We start from the raw sequence: 15,875 nt of genomic DNA, 5'->3' as shown, positions 1-15,875 counted from the left end.
CTTCTTGAATGACATCCATGTAAACATTTACCAAACGGTTTTTAAAAGAAAAGGTGTGAACACTATGAAAAAGTATCAACATATTTTTCAAGACATGTTGAGAAGGTGATGACAAAGATGAGGTGGATCAGTTTCTTTAAGCAGGTCAAAGCAATCAAGAAAAACTGTAAAATAATGTGCAAACTATTCCTTTAAAAAACTATTAGCCCAACAAATAATGTTTTTTTTTTTCATTTATTTTCATTTATATAGCGCCAAATCACAACATAGTTGCCTCAAGGCGCATCACACAAGTAAGGTCTAACCTTACTAACCCCCAGAGCAGCAGTGGTAAGGAAAAATTCCCTCTGAGGAAGAAACTTCAAGCAGACCAGACTCAAAGGGGTGACCCTCTGCTTGGGCCATGCTACAAAGAAATGTCCGTAGCATGTGCATCACTTTTTACCACAATTGGAGCATTAACTTTTGACCCAAGTTCAAACTGAAATTGACTTTTGGCACCATCTTTGGTGTTTTTACCTCACTGGCCATAAATAGTTCAAACTATTCAGTTTTGGAATCTTTATGATCAGTCAAATAATGTGGTATACTTTTCAATGTGAATGGAAGATTTTTAAATTTTGAACACTGTGTAACCATTGACTCTTTCTTGGTTGTGGCTACCACCTTGGGATGGTTATACATTTTTGCGTAGGCCATGGTATACCAGTGTTGGATTGTAAGTGTTGTTTAGGCACATTAAGCGGTACCGAAAACCTGCTTGGTGTCATGGACTAAATGTTTAGGAGTTGTGAAGAGATTGACAAATTCACTGAAAATCAATTTGATCAAAAAGCCCTGTGCAAGGTGGTACTGTGGAAACTCTAGACAATTGTCCTTACTCTTTTACATATGTATGCCAAAAACTGAGTGCAATACACTTGAATGAGTGAGAAGTTCAAAGGAATGAACTAGCTCTTCAGCCACGCAAACTTATTGTTTTGAAAAAGCACATTCTCATTCAAGAAATGAACCAAAGGAAATGAGAGGAAAAAATAAACCCAAATAAACTTTTTGAGTATTCACTGCAATGCAGTCACTTTGCCAGCAGATGTCCGCCGTTAGCCATTGTAATGACAGCAAAACAAACGAAGAACTTCTGGCCAACTCTGTCGATTCGTGTAACGATTGGTTGAAACACTTCCATGTGACTGCAAAGGCGCCATCTTGACTCCAAACCCTACAGGTTTGGATTTGTTAATTTGGACACACACACACACACACACACACACACACACACACACACACACACACACACACACACACACACACACACACACACACACACACACACACACACACACACACACACACACACACACACACAAAATGAGTCAATTCGGAAAAGGGACATCTGTAAACAAATCCAGTAGAAGTAGTAGGGTGCCCACCTTGTATTACTGAAAATGTGGGCACATATGTGAAAATGAGCCTTTCAGTAGCCGTACTTGGTCCTAAAACACATTTTTCTGAAAACAGGGCAGATCCTGTAGTGTTGCTGGTGGTGGTAGTAGTAGTAGTCGTCGTAGTAGTTGTTGTTGTCATTGTAAAATTATACTATTTTTTATTTACTATATAACAATACAAAAATGAATAAAGTATTTTACAAGTCGTTCAACTGAACAAATGGATAAGGTTTCATATTTGGTCTTTTAAACAGCAGCGTGGCTTCTTTTGCAAACATGCTCGCTTGTTTCTTTCGTGAACCAGGCAACATGTGAGAGCGGTGACTTTGATCTCCGTCATCGTATCTATCTGTTGCGCTGTATGCTCCTGGCGGCCGCACGGTGGCGCTGTTCGACGCTATAATGACAGGTTTTTTTCTGTGGGACAGTTTAGAGCTGTGCTGGAGGGATTTCTGTCGAAATGTGTGGCTTTCGTCGGAAATTTGGAGGAACTGTAAACTCCCTTCAGGTAACATAGCCGATATGTAGTTTTTGTTTGTTATAATTCAATTGTTTTTGGAGTATTCTTTAAAAAGAGTTTAGAAATACTCGAATTGCTGGAGGAAATTCGCTAATTGCGACCAGCTCGTTTGATGCTGGTCAAGTTCAGATTCGTTCATCAAATACTTCTGTGAAAGTGCAACAGGTGGAATGTAGAAGAGCTTTTGTTTCGCCAAATAACAGTGCAGATAATGTCTGACGTGCTTCAGTGACAAAAGAATAATTATGTTATTTAGAGTTATTTAGAGTACTTTTGTCAGAAATATAGTAGTTACTGCAAACATTACTACACATTTGTTCACTTCCACTCGGTGTATCCGCGCTGTTCTTTGGCTGTAAATTCTCAGGAATGTGTTTTTCCACAGCTTGAATGTCAAGTTCAATCACATTCCTCACATTTAATCTGCATTTTTTTTTTCTTTTCTTTTTTTTGCTGCAGCACCTGCAGGCATAAGTTGAATTTCTTCTATGAATAATGTCTTTAAAGGAGTCACGTTATGCTGAATTGATGATCAAATTATTAGTTAAATGGAGTTGGAGCTTTGCGGGGAAACGTGACAGTTTCACTTTTGTGCATGTGTAGATATTCCCAATAATAACAATGGAGATATGAAATGACTAGTTTTAAACCTCCGTAACATATGTTACAGACATCTGGTTCTGGACTCCTCCTTTTTCTGCAATACTTTACCGTTTTATGGATCCTTCAGTTTTAACTACACCTGAAGTGGTCTGAGAACTGAGCTGGCTCAGATTTAAATTTCTGTATTGAATGGAGTCAAAATATACTCAACAAAAATATAAACGCAACACTTTTGGTTTTGCTCCCATTTTGTATGAGATGAACTCAAAGATCTAAAACTTTTTCCACATACACAATATCACCATTTCCCTCAAATATTGTTCACAAACCAGTCTAAATCTGTGATAGTGAGCACTTCTCCTTTGCTGAGATAATCCATCCCACCTCACAGGTGTGCCATATCAGGATGCTGATTAGACACCATGATTAGTGCACAGGTGTGCCTTAGACTGCCCACAATAAAAGGCCACTCTGAAAGGTGCAGTTTTGTTTTAGTGGGGGGGATACCAGTCGATATCTGGTGTGACCACCATTTGCCTCATGCAGTGCAACACATCTCCTTCGCATCATCCGTGAAGAGAACACCTCTCCAACGTGCCAAACGCCAGCGAATGTGAGCATTTGCCCACTCAAGTCGGTTACGACGACGAACTGGAGTCAGGTCAAGACCCCGATGAGGACGACGAGCATGCAGATGAGCTTCCCTGAGACGGTTTCTGACAGTTTGTGCAGAAATTCTTTGGTTATGCAAACCGATTGTTCCAGCAGCTGTCCGAGTGGCTGGTCTCAGATGATCTTGGAGGTGAATATGCTGGATGTGGAGGTCCTGGGCTGGTGTGGTTACACGTGGTCTGCGGTTGTGAGGCTGGTTGGATGTACTGCCAAATTCTCTGAAACAACTTTGGAGATGGCTTATGGTTTGAGACATGAACATTCAATACACGAGCAACAGCTCTGGTTGACATTCCTGCTGTCAGCATGCCAATTGCACGCTCCCTCAAATCTTGCGACATCTGTGGCATTGTGCTGTGTGATAAAACTGCACCTTTCAGAGTGGCCTTTTATTGTGGGCAGTCTAAGGCACACCTGTGCACTAATCATGGTGTCTAATCAGCATCTTGGTATGGCACACCTGTGAGGTGGGATGGATTATCTCAGCAAATGAGAAGTGCTCACTATCACAGATTTAGACTGGTTTGTGAACAATATTTGGGGGTAAATGGTGATATTGTGTATGTGGAAAAAGTTTTAGATCTTTGAGTTCATCTCATACAAAATGGGAGCAAAACCAAAAGTGTTGCGTTTATATTTTTGTTGAGTATATGTTCAAACTCGTCATGATCACACCACCCAAGATCCTCTCTGCCCTCTGCCTGTTCTCTTGGGTTTTTTTTAAACATAGTTTTATTATTTTGTCAACAAGTTAACACCAATCAACAGCGTCATATAGGCAAAAAAAAAAAAGGAGAAAAAAAGAGGGGGGGTCAGCAGATATTGACATCAACATATATTACAGTTGTTCAGCATTTACATTATCTTCAGTAAGATCATAAGTATCAAGGAATGCGTAGAAAGCTGTCCAAATGTCCCAAAACGTATCATTTGTTTCTTGCCATGTAGGTGATTTTCTCCAAAGCCAATATTGATGTTAGTCCACTCAACCACTGTGACAATTCACACACTTTTTGGTCCTTCCAAGCTCTTGCAATGCAGCGCCTTGCCTCAAGAAACCCAATGTTTAATAACATTTTTGTCTTTCCGTGAAATTCTAGTTGATCAAGATAAACATTAAGAAGGCACAAAGTAGGATCCAGCGGTACAATTTTCCCAACAACCTGACTTAACACTTTCAATATTTTGTTCCAAAAGAAAGCAATTTTGGGGCATTCCCACACACAGTGATAGAAAGAGCCCTTCTGAACCCCACATTTAATGCATGTATCTGGATTAAAGCGATGCAATTTAGCCGGTGTAATATATTGTCTAGTTAGCCACTTATATTTCAAAAGTTTAGAATGGGTATTTATAGTTTGAGTCTGAGCTAAAGAGCACGTCCTACACCAATCGTCCTCTGACACATCCACTTTTAAGTCTCTTTTCCAAGCCTCCAATATTGACTGTGTTGTTTCATTATAACTGTCCACAAATTGTTTATATAATACAGACACCTGACCCCTTCCATTTAAATGCTTTATAATAATCCTTTCAAGAGTCGATAATAAAGGGGCTTTTAAGCTGGAGCCCTGTTTGATCATAACATAAGCTCTTATTTGAAGGTATTTGAAAAAGTGTTTCGATGGTATACCAAAAGATTCTTTTAACTGCTCAAAAGACATAAAGGTACCATCTTTGTACAGATCAGACACCTTCGTTATACCTTGATTAAACCAAAATTTAAAACCCAGATCTGCCCTACCAGGAGGGAAATTATCATTACCAAAAATTGGAGTAAAATGGGACAGTTGTTGTGAGTCTCCCAAACATGCTTGAGCCTCATACCAGACCTTTATTGTATTTTTTAGAAATGGGTTTGTAGTCTTTTTAATAAGTTTCTTCTTATCTGCCAAGTAAAAGTACAAATTTAAGGGAATGTTGACAGATGAAGACTCCAGTAAAACCCATGCAGGTGTCTGGTCTGTAACAAAGTAGAACATTGCAGCTCTGATTTGAGCAGCCCAAAAATACCAAATTAGGTTAGGTAATTTTAATCCCCCTCTATCATATGGAAGATACAATAAGGAAAGTCTGAGTCTGGGCCTTTTGTCATTCCAAATAAATTTTGAGAACAGTTTCCTTAAGGTCTGAAAAAGAGAAGTTGGTGGGGATAGAGGAATTGACTGGAAAAGGTAAAGATATTTAGGCAGGATAGACATCTTTAAAATATTAATACGACCAATCAGAGATATAGGTAGGTCCATCAATCGACTTATAAGCTGTGTTACTGTCTCTGTCATAGGGTCATAGTTAGCTTCAACAAGTCTGTCAACAGAAGGGGTAATTTTTACTCCCAAATAAACAAAGCCCGTGTCCGACACTAAAAAGGGTGTTTGAACTGGGGGATTTCGCCTTTCATTTTCATTTAAAAATAATAAAACTGATTTACCGTAATTTATTTTATAACCAGAAAATCTACTGAAAACATCTATTAAGTTCAATATAGAAGGTAACGAGGTGTCCAAAGAGGAGCAGAACATAATCACATCATCTGCGTACAGAGCAATACGATGGTCTGTATTGCCAATTTTAATGCCTGATATACCACCATGAGTGCGAACAGCCATAGCCAACAGCTCGATTGCAAGAGTAAACAGGAGGGGGGAGAGGGGGCACCCCTGACGGGTCCCCCTATGAAGGCTGATTGGTGTTGAGAGAAGGCCGTTAGTCAATATCTCAGCTTGAGGGTTGGAATAGAGCAGTTGAATCCATTTTAGGAATGTCTCCTTCACACCAAATTTCCTCAAAACTTCAAATAGATATTGCCATTCTATCCTGTGGAATGCTTTCTCTGCATCCATTGACAGTAAAGCATTACCAATATGCCCACCTTTCTTGTGAATTATGTTCAACACCCTCCGTATGTTGTGAAAACCCTGCCTACCGTTAACAAAACCATTTTGGTCAGGGTGAACCATAAGAGGTAGAAGAGGTTCTAACCTCCTTGCCAGAAGTTTACCGAGTATCTTAAAATCATAATTTAACAGTGAAATTGGTCTGTACGAACTACAGTGAGATTCTGGTTTATCTGGTTTGAGTAATAAAATAATTGTTGCAGTATTGAGTGTAGGAGGGAGAGATCCACAGCTAAACGAGTCAAGATACATATCTAAAAGGGGTTTAACTAGTTTCTCTTTGAAAATTTTGAATATTTCTATTGGGATTGAGTCAGGGCCTGGGGTTCTACCCCCTTGCATGCTCTTTATGGCTTGGGCAATTTCATCAGTAGTGATATTAAGATCAAGGTTATCTAAGGAGTCTTCGCTCAGAGTAGGAAAGTGTAATTGTTCCAAGAATGTATTTTGTTGTAATGGGGTTACACCAGAATAATCCGATTTATATAAGTTCTGATAAAAAAAAAAAAAAAAAGTGTCACTAATTTCTTTTAAGTCTGTGGTAACACAGCCATTATCTGTGGTAATTGAATTTATTGCCCTATCTGCTTGCATCTGCTTAATGCGCCAGGCTAAAAGTTTACTGGCTTTTTCACCCTGCTCATAGTATGACTGCCTTAGCCTGAGCAAGCTTTTTGTGGCTTTGTTAACTGACAAGACATTATATTTAGCTCTAAGTCTATTAAGTTCTGAAAATAGTGAGTCAGAAGGGTTCCTGTGAATTTCCTCTTCCACATCTTTAATTTTAATTTCCAGTTGCTCCATTTCTGTTTTGGATGTCCTATATCTGAAGTTAGTAAAGCTAATCATTTGCCCTCTTAAAAAGCTTTAAATGCCTCCCACCTTATCCTTGCAGATGTTTGGTCAGTGTTATATTGAAAATAGTAATCAATTTGCTTTCCTACATAGTCTAAAAATTCTGGATCCTTCAACCAAAAGAACTGAAGATGCCATCTAGGGGTGAGAGGTGGGCGGTTTGGTGAATTTAACTGGAAAGATACACTTGCATGATCTGAGATTACTATGCCATCATACCAGGAGTTAGATATCAAAGGAGTCAAGGCTGCAGAAACCAAAAAATAGTCAATTCTGGAGAACGTATAATAGGCATTAGAGTAACAGGAGAAAGCCATCTTATCTTTGTACGTTTCTCCATACATCAACCAGATTAAAATCTGCCATGCACTGCAACAATTCCTTTCTTGTATGCTGGTGTGTGGTGTCCACCCCTGATGCTCTGTCAATTTCAGGTCGAAGCGTACAATTGAAGTCACCCCCCAAAATTAGGTAACCGGGAAGTGGTGCAAGTTGTAAAAACAAATTCCTAAAAAATGAGGGGTTATCATTGTTACATCCATACATGTTAACTAAATTAAATCAAACTGACGCAATCTCACATTCAATAACAATATACCTACCAGATCGATCTATAGATGTATTATTAGGTGAAACTGAACAGAGTTATGTACAAGTATGGCTACTCCCCTAGATTGAGAGTTGTATGGAGCATGAAACACCTGGCCTGGCCATCTCCTTTTTATTTTAAAAATATCTTCCTTAGCCAAGTGTGTCTCCTGTAAAAACACACTTTCATTTGACGAATCCGGGACATAACTTGTTTCAGCTTAACTAGTCTATTCAACCCTCTTACATTCCAAGAAGTTAACTGAAGATCAGGCAAGTAGGTCATCTAAGTCAGAAGTGCATAGTGTAAAGTCTGCTTGGGAAATACAAAAGGGGAGAGGGAGAAGAGAAAGAAGAGAGAGAGAGAGAGAGAGAGAAAAAAAAACCAACCACAACACCACCAGTAACCGAGAGATAACATCAGAACAATAGAACAGTGTAAACCAAGGTGCACTCATAACTCCCATTAAAATGCACCTACCCCATCCCGAATACACACTTCCTAAAGACCCACAAGAGGGCCACGCCATGGAGCTAAGCTGGTCCACAATCATCCTACAAGGAACAGCGTACGACTAACAGTCAACAAACAGAGCCCTATATTTTATTATTAATAACTTAAACCACCAAATTAGAAAATATTAAACTCTTGTCAAAATAAGTATATGTATATATAAGTATAAATACTCACTGTACTTCACCTCCTTAGTGAAAGTAATATAAAAAAGTAAAACAAATAATAATAAAAATAAAAGTAAAAAGTAAATTTTGTAACAACCACGCACTGTAATCACCAGTCAGGTTTTAGTAGTATGTCACATGGCAATATTTATCGAGTCCTGCCGTACTCACTGGCATCCACCGTCTTTCAGTTGCTGAGCAAACCTGTTAGCCTGCAACGCGTTGTCGTTTCCCTTGATATGTTACAAGTAGTTTTGCAGGGTGGATAATACCAAAATGCAGATCCGGAATAGAGAGGGACACCAACATCTTCTTGACCGCGTCGTAAGTCTTACGTTTCTTGAGGAGTTCCGATGAGACGTCAGGAAAGAACATGATTTTCGTGTTGTTGTTGTAGAGCACGGTGCCCATCTCCCTGGCAGCCCTCATCACACGGGTCTTGTCCCCGTAGTTCAAAAACTTCATCACCACCGCTCTGGGGTGAACTGCCGCAGCCGCATTCATCCCAGGGGGCTTCCCCATTCTGTGTGCCCACTCGATTATCAGCGGTCCTGGAAAGATGCCCGTCCCAAACACCTCCGGTATCTATTTGGCCAGAAATGTGCACATATCGCCGCCCTCTGCCTTCTCAGGGAGGCCCACCAGATGCAGGTTGGAGCGCCTGCTTCGATTCTCCAAGTCGTCAACTTTACGTGTTAGTGCCTCCAGCTCACTTTTAAAAGTACTATTATCAGCCTTTAGCACCACAATGTCATCTTCATTGGTCCCTATTCTGTCCTCTGCCTGTGATACGCGGGTAGCAATTGACTGAATCTCATTCTGCACTCCCTGTATTGCGTGAAGTAGGCCATCAAATCTTGAAGGAAAGTCAACCTGCAGTGACTTAATAGCTGACATAACGTCAGGAGGAGCTAAACCTGGTTTGCCAGCTCCAGCATCTTCATCAGCCTGGTTAGCCTCATTAGCTTCACTAGCATCTTCCAGTAGCATAGCTGTAGCTCCCTCGCTAGCTGACGATTCAGACTCACACAGAAGGTCCAGCTTCTGATGTTTTTGCGTTTGCTTCGAACTTCTTGCTGGCATGATGATAAGGTCTTGTTTCGCACAGGCAGTACACTGAAAATTGGGAGGTTATATGAATTGTATCGGTGGTTTAATTCAGAGTCTCTCAGAGTGGCTCTGTTCCACGTCTGCTCAGAGGCGCACCATAACCGGAAGTCCCTGTTCTCTTGTTTTAGTTGCACGTGTAGCAGCTACTCTGTCTGTGTTGTGTTGGCTCCTCCCACTCACCCCCTTCGGGATACTAACGCGCAATTTCCAGCATGGGAGGCGGACGGTTGAACCATAAGGTTCTGGCCTGAGTGGTCAGAAAGTCCTCTTAGCTGTTGGGGAGTGAGGTTTACTGACTATACCGATTATCACATACACAGCGACTCCTGCTAGTCTCCGTCACACTCGTATGTAGTTTCCTAGATTATTGCAGTTGTCGCTAGTTAACTTTGATAGTAGTACATCGGAAACCGGATGAGAGGCAATTTTTATCCACTAGGTAGCAGCTCATGTAACGAGCAGCGTGTATTGGTTTGGACCTTGTTCAGTTACTGTGTGTCTCAGATGGTTTGTTTAATTGACTGAAGGAATTAGAGGCACGCCTTATTAGCGGTGAGCATCTCAATCCAACCTGGTCCTTTCTTTGTGCAGTTTGCATGTTCTCCCCGTGTTTACGTGGGTTCCCTCCAGGTGCTCTGACTTCCTCCCACCTCCATGTATGCAGGTTCCACATTTAGGTGACCCTAAAATTGGCCGTAGGTGTGAGTGAGAACAAACTTTTTTTGTCTATGTGTGTGCCCCCTGGTTCAGAAAACGAGTAACTAAAATACCCTTTGTAGTGCTTATGCTCAATAAGCCTTGACAGCTTGAACAACAGAATTACAAGACCATGCACTCACCACATCACAAATTGAAGAATTCAGATGCAAAACCCAGTAAGTCCTTTTTTTCAAATGGAGAAAATGCAGTTGAAAAATGGAGATTTAAAGGAAACCCTATGCGGAAATGCACAGACTTTCATCAATAACATGAAAACAGTTTGTTCAAATTCTTTCATATTTTGCACACTGATGGTCCTCTTGACAGCCAAGTACATGTTGGCGTCAACTAAAAATTTATGGTTTTGGAGATACTGGGTTTTGCATCTGAACTCTTCAATTGCAATATTTACCGCAGTAATCCTAATAGGACTGTTTCACCAAGTTTTCAGCCCTACAAGAAACCAGCAATTTATTGAATACTATGAGCCCCAGGTGTGATATATACAGTTGTATGCAAAAGTTTGGGCACCCCTGATAATTTTCAGGATTTTCCTTTATAAATCATTGGTTGTCTGGATCAGAAATTTCAGTTAAATATATCATATAGCAGACAAACACACTGATATTTGAGAAGTGAAATGAAGTTTCTAGTATTTACAGAAAGTGTGCAATAATTATTTAAACAAAATTAGGCAGGTGCATACATTTGGGGACATAACTGGGTATACAACTGTATCACTGTGTTTGTCTGCTATATGATATATTTAACTGAAATTACTGAATGCTGATACAACCAACCAATGATTTATAAAGGAAAATCATGGAAATCATCAGGGGCGCCCAAACTTTTACATACAACTGTAGTTATTGCAGCAAAGCATAAACCGCCAAATATTAGACGTCATCTACTTTAGGACTTAATTGTTCAAACATTATTGCTCATCCAAAAACTGAATGGTTTGACACAAAATGTTCTGCACTACTATACAGAAAAAACATGAATTGGCCTCATCACAAGTTCCAGTACTTTTTGGAAGAGAATTTGTTTTGTGTGAGCTTGTGAAAGTTGATGTAGTACTTCTCGATTTAGCCCAGCAAATCAAGACAATATGTACAATTCCAATAGGTAGCTGACATTTTCAAGGGTGGTAATAAATTATGCAAACTTTCTATAATGATTTGGATTGGCGTGTGAGTCCACAATGTAATTATCAATGTCCATTGTTCACTGTTGTTACGTAATAGCCGTAATTTCTCCAAAAATATTAGTGCTATTACTGTTTCCTTTTGGCGGTGTTCATCGTTGAACCAAAATACACAAGCATACCAAACGGCAAATGTCAGCTCTCCCCAGTTTCTCCGTGTTTGAAGGTACACACACATGCACGCATACACATACACATACACAGAGGCCATTTTTGCTTTTAATGTATAAATTAATATTTTTCTGTGTCAGAGCCATACGCTGAAACCAGAACTTTCTTCCATTCAGCGTTTGGCAGAATTTAGGCAGCTGAAGGCAGAGGGGAGTAATGAATAATGAATGGTTTTGAAAATGTGCATGATTGTGTGTTGGTTGAATGTGGCAGTAATGCGCTCGCCCTCAAGCAGATTGTGGAAATCCTCTCAGCAGTCGTCTGGAGTGAAAAGAAACCCTCCATACATTCAACTGGTTTCAGCACCATTTGACACAGTTACGCTCACAAAGCCTGAGACTCACATGCACACTCACACCAAGTCTGAGGTACAGCACACACAGAAAGGAACAAAATCGGCCTGCAGAGGACTTTTGTTGGAAAGGAATCTGCATTTTTTTTTTCTTGTTTTTTTTTTTTTTTAACACCCCCGCTTGGACCTGAATTCTTTTGCCCTCAAATCCAGTGCTACAATTTGCAAAACATGTTTTTCCCCTCATGTGAACACTTGTTATACATACACAAGAGATCAAGTTGTGCAAGCATTGGCACAGGTTTTTAAGCAAATAAAATAATGAAAGTGTTTCAGGAGATATTTTTGTCTTTTTTTCTTTTTTATACAAAATACTCACTGTTTAGTACTTCATGAGAATTGCACTGTTTAGTAGTCATGTCATGATAATTACAATATTACTATATGTGTGTATATATATATATATATATATATATATATATATATATATATATATATATATATATATATACACACACATACACATACAACCCCTGGCAAAAATTATGGAATCACCGGCCTCAGAGGATGTTCATTCAGTTGTTTAATTTTGTAGAAAAAAAAGCAGATCACAGACATGACATAAAACTAAAGTCATTTCAAATGGCAACTTTCTGGCTTTAAGAAACACTATAAGAAATCAGGAAAAATAATTGTGGCAGTCAGTAACGGTTACTTTTTTAGACCAAGCAGAGGGAAAAAAATATGGAATCACTCAGTTCTGAGGAAAAAATTATGGAATCATGAAAAACAAGAACGCTCCAACACATCACTAGTATTTTGTTGCACCACCTCTGGGTTTTATAACAGCTTGCAGTCTCTGAGGCATGGACTTAATGAGTGACAAACAGTACTCTTCATCAGTCTGGCTCTAACTTTCTCTGATTGCTGTTGCCAGATCAGCTTTGCAGGTTGGAGCCTTGTCATGGACAATTTTCTTGAACTTCCAAAGATTTTCAGTTGGATTAAGATCCAGACTATTTGCAGGCCATGACATTGACCCTATGTGTCTTTTTGCAAGGAATGTTTTCACAGTTTTTGCTCTATGGCAAGATGCATTATCATCTTGAAAAATGATTTCATCATCCCCAAACATCCTTTCAATTGATGGGATAAGAAAAGTGTCCAAAATATCAATGTAAACTTGTGCATTTATTGATGATGTAATGACAGCCATCTCCCCAGTGCCTTTACCTGACATGCAGCCCCATATCATCAATGACTGTGGAAATTTACATGTTCTCTTCAGGCAGTCATCTTTATAAATCTAATTGGAACAGCACCAAACAAAAGTTCCAGCATCATCACCTTGCCCAATGCAGATTCGAGATTCATCACTGAATATGACTTTCATCCAGTCATCCACAGTCCACGATTGCTTTTCCTTAGCCCATTGTAACCTTGTTTTTTTCTGTTTAGGTGTTAATGATGGCTTTTGTTTAGCTTTTCTGTATGTAAATCCCATTTCCTTTAGGCGGTTTTTTACAGTTCGGTCACAGACGTTGACTCCAGTTTCCTCCCATTCGTTCCTCATTTGTTTTGTTGTACATTTTCGATTTTTGAGACATATTGCTTTAAGTTTTCTGTCTTGATGCTTTGATGTCTTCCTTGGTCTACCAGTATGTTTGCCTTTAACAACCTTCCCATGTTGTTTGTATTTGGTCCAGACTTTAGACACAGCTGACTGTGAACAACCAACATCTTTTGCAACATTGCGTGATGATTTACCCTCCTTTAAGAGTTTGATAATCCTCTCCTTTGTTTCAATTGACATCTCTCGTGTTGGAGCCATGATTCATGTCAGTCCACTTGGTGCAACAGCTCTCCAAGGTGTGATCACTCCTTTTTAGATGCAGACTAACGAGCAGATCTGATTTGATGCATGTTTTTGGGGATGAAAATTTACAGGGTGATTCCATAATTTATTCCTCAGAATTGAGTGAGTCCATATTTTTTCCCTCTGCTTGGTCTAAAAAAAGTAACCGTTACTGACTGCCACTATTTTTTTCCTGATTTCTTATATTGTTTCTTAAAGCCAGAAAGTTGCCATTTGAAATGATTTTAGTTTTGTGTCATGTCTGTGATCTGCTTTTTTTTCTACAAAACTAAACAACTGAATGAACATCCTCCTAGGCAGGTGATTCCATAATTTTTGCCAGGGGTTGTATGTATAGTATATGTATATATATATATATATATATATATATATATATACACACACACACACACCGCATCCGGTAAGTTTTCACAGTGCTTCACTTTTTCCACATTTTATGTTACAGCCTTTAGTCCAAATATGGAGTAAATTTATTTTTCCCCTCAAAATTCTACTCACAATGCCCCATAATGACAACATTTTTGCAAGTTTATTAAAAATAAAAAAAATAGGTATTCACACCATTTGTTCAATACTTTGTTGATGTAGATGCACCTTTGGCAGCAAGTACAACCTCAAATCTTCTTGAATATGATGCCACAAGCTTGGTTTTGGTCAGTTGTGCTCATTCCTCTTTACAGCACCTGTCAAGCTCCATCAGTTTGGATGGGGAATGTTGGTGCAACACGCAGCAGGGTGACTCCTCCTACTGTGCCTGACTACTCGTGATTTTTGGCCCTGTTTGTGTTAACATTCGGCCCACATTCAGGAGACATGCGCTAACGCGTTGTTGGTACCAGTTCAGTGAGATTCCAACTGTGTTATTGTTACTAATTTGGCTGTTTTGTCATGATTTTCTGTCTTCACCTATGTAAGAGTGTTTCATGATGCATAACACAAAATGGCTGATGCACATCCAAAATGTCCTTGTAACTATCTGATCTTAACCTAACTGCTTTTCAAAATGGCTGACGCGCAAAATGTCCTTGTATTTGGTAAAACTATTTGATCTTTTTACACCTGTCTAATTGATAAAACCATCTGATTGTTTTATAGATGTTTAATTGATAAAACCTATCAGCATGATGGAACACTGTTATATCGCGTGACACTACACTACATACATAAACACACATTATAATATTTTTACATAACAACCTTGAATGCACCACGGACAGACAGCCACCTATTTTCACTTCACTTTGCAGCCATCTCACATAGACACTGATTCAAGCCAGGTTAAGGACTGCCCATATGGGGGTGGCTTAGGCTGAAGGAACAAAAGGTAGTGAAGGAGAAAATTCTAGGTTCTTTGTACCAGGTGTTTACATGTGACCTGGTGAAAAGATCCCAGCACTGAGATGATTCCTGTATCAGTGTAACAACTCTTTACAATACAACATCTAAACTTTGAAGTCTGTTTCCTGTCCACTTCTTTGAAGATCACTCACTGTGATAAAAAACCTAACGCCTATTTTCCAATAGTCACCGCTCAGTGAGATACTACCCTAAGCGACCAAGCCTTTCGTCTGTCGACCTATAGATGGTCAAAGTGTTGAACTGTTGTAATGAAAACAGGTTTTATCAACATTTGTTGTTCTCAGTTTGTACCTTACCGATTTCAAGGTTTTTGTTTTTTTTTTGTATACCACACACAGCTGACAGTGCAGTGAGATGTATGCAGGATGCAGTCAGCACTATGGATAGCTCAGGCACAAAATAATTACGTAGCATGCATTATCTCTTTATTGATGCTTGAAGAAATACATAATATGTTGAAGTTGTTCTTACAAATGTTGATGGATATCACTCTTCAGAATCTGTACATGTCTGTACAGATTTTTTTTCGTACAGAATCTGTACGTCTTCCACCATTCAGAAGATTCAGATGGCTTTTGGTGGCTTTTTAGTCGAGTGAGTATCCGAGAAATTGTGGAGAGCTGGGCATGTCAACATGTCCCGTGAGACTTCCAACACGGACTTGCTTTTGTTCTCCGCCATTGCGGCTTCGTCCCGACGCGGAAATTCCGCCACACGTCTTTCATTACAAAATCTCCTTTAACAGTAGAATGTGCCTTAAAATGGCTATGCCCACCTCTTCCGCAATTTCTCTGGGTCACACGACGTCCTGGATCAACACAGCCTTCACTTTGGAAATGATCTGGTTGGGTAAATGGGTGTCTCTGGCATTACTTATTTGTCTAGCTGCAGATGGAAAGA

At 39.4% G+C, this 15,875-nt stretch overlaps 1 protein-coding gene across 1 annotated transcript in view; it reads left to right on the top strand.

The window, feature by feature from the left end:
- Window positions 1–1,867: 1,867 nt before the first annotated feature.
- The window catches only part of veph1 (ventricular zone expressed PH domain-containing 1), a 294,852-nt gene continuing 280,844 nt past the window's right edge, over window positions 1,868–15,875 (top strand). Inside the window, exon 1 of the mRNA XM_034168109.1 lies at window positions 1,868–1,953. The gene's annotated coding sequence lies outside the window, so the exon portion shown is untranslated. The remainder of the gene's footprint in view (window positions 1,954–15,875) is intronic.

Source organism: Thalassophryne amazonica, chromosome 4, assembly GCF_902500255.1.
Source record: "Thalassophryne amazonica chromosome 4, fThaAma1.1, whole genome shotgun sequence".
In the NCBI taxonomy this organism is placed as follows: Eukaryota; Metazoa; Chordata; class Actinopteri; order Batrachoidiformes; family Batrachoididae; genus Thalassophryne; species Thalassophryne amazonica.
Note: the sequence above shows the minus strand (reverse complement) of the source record. Positions and strands in the feature narration are given on the sequence as shown.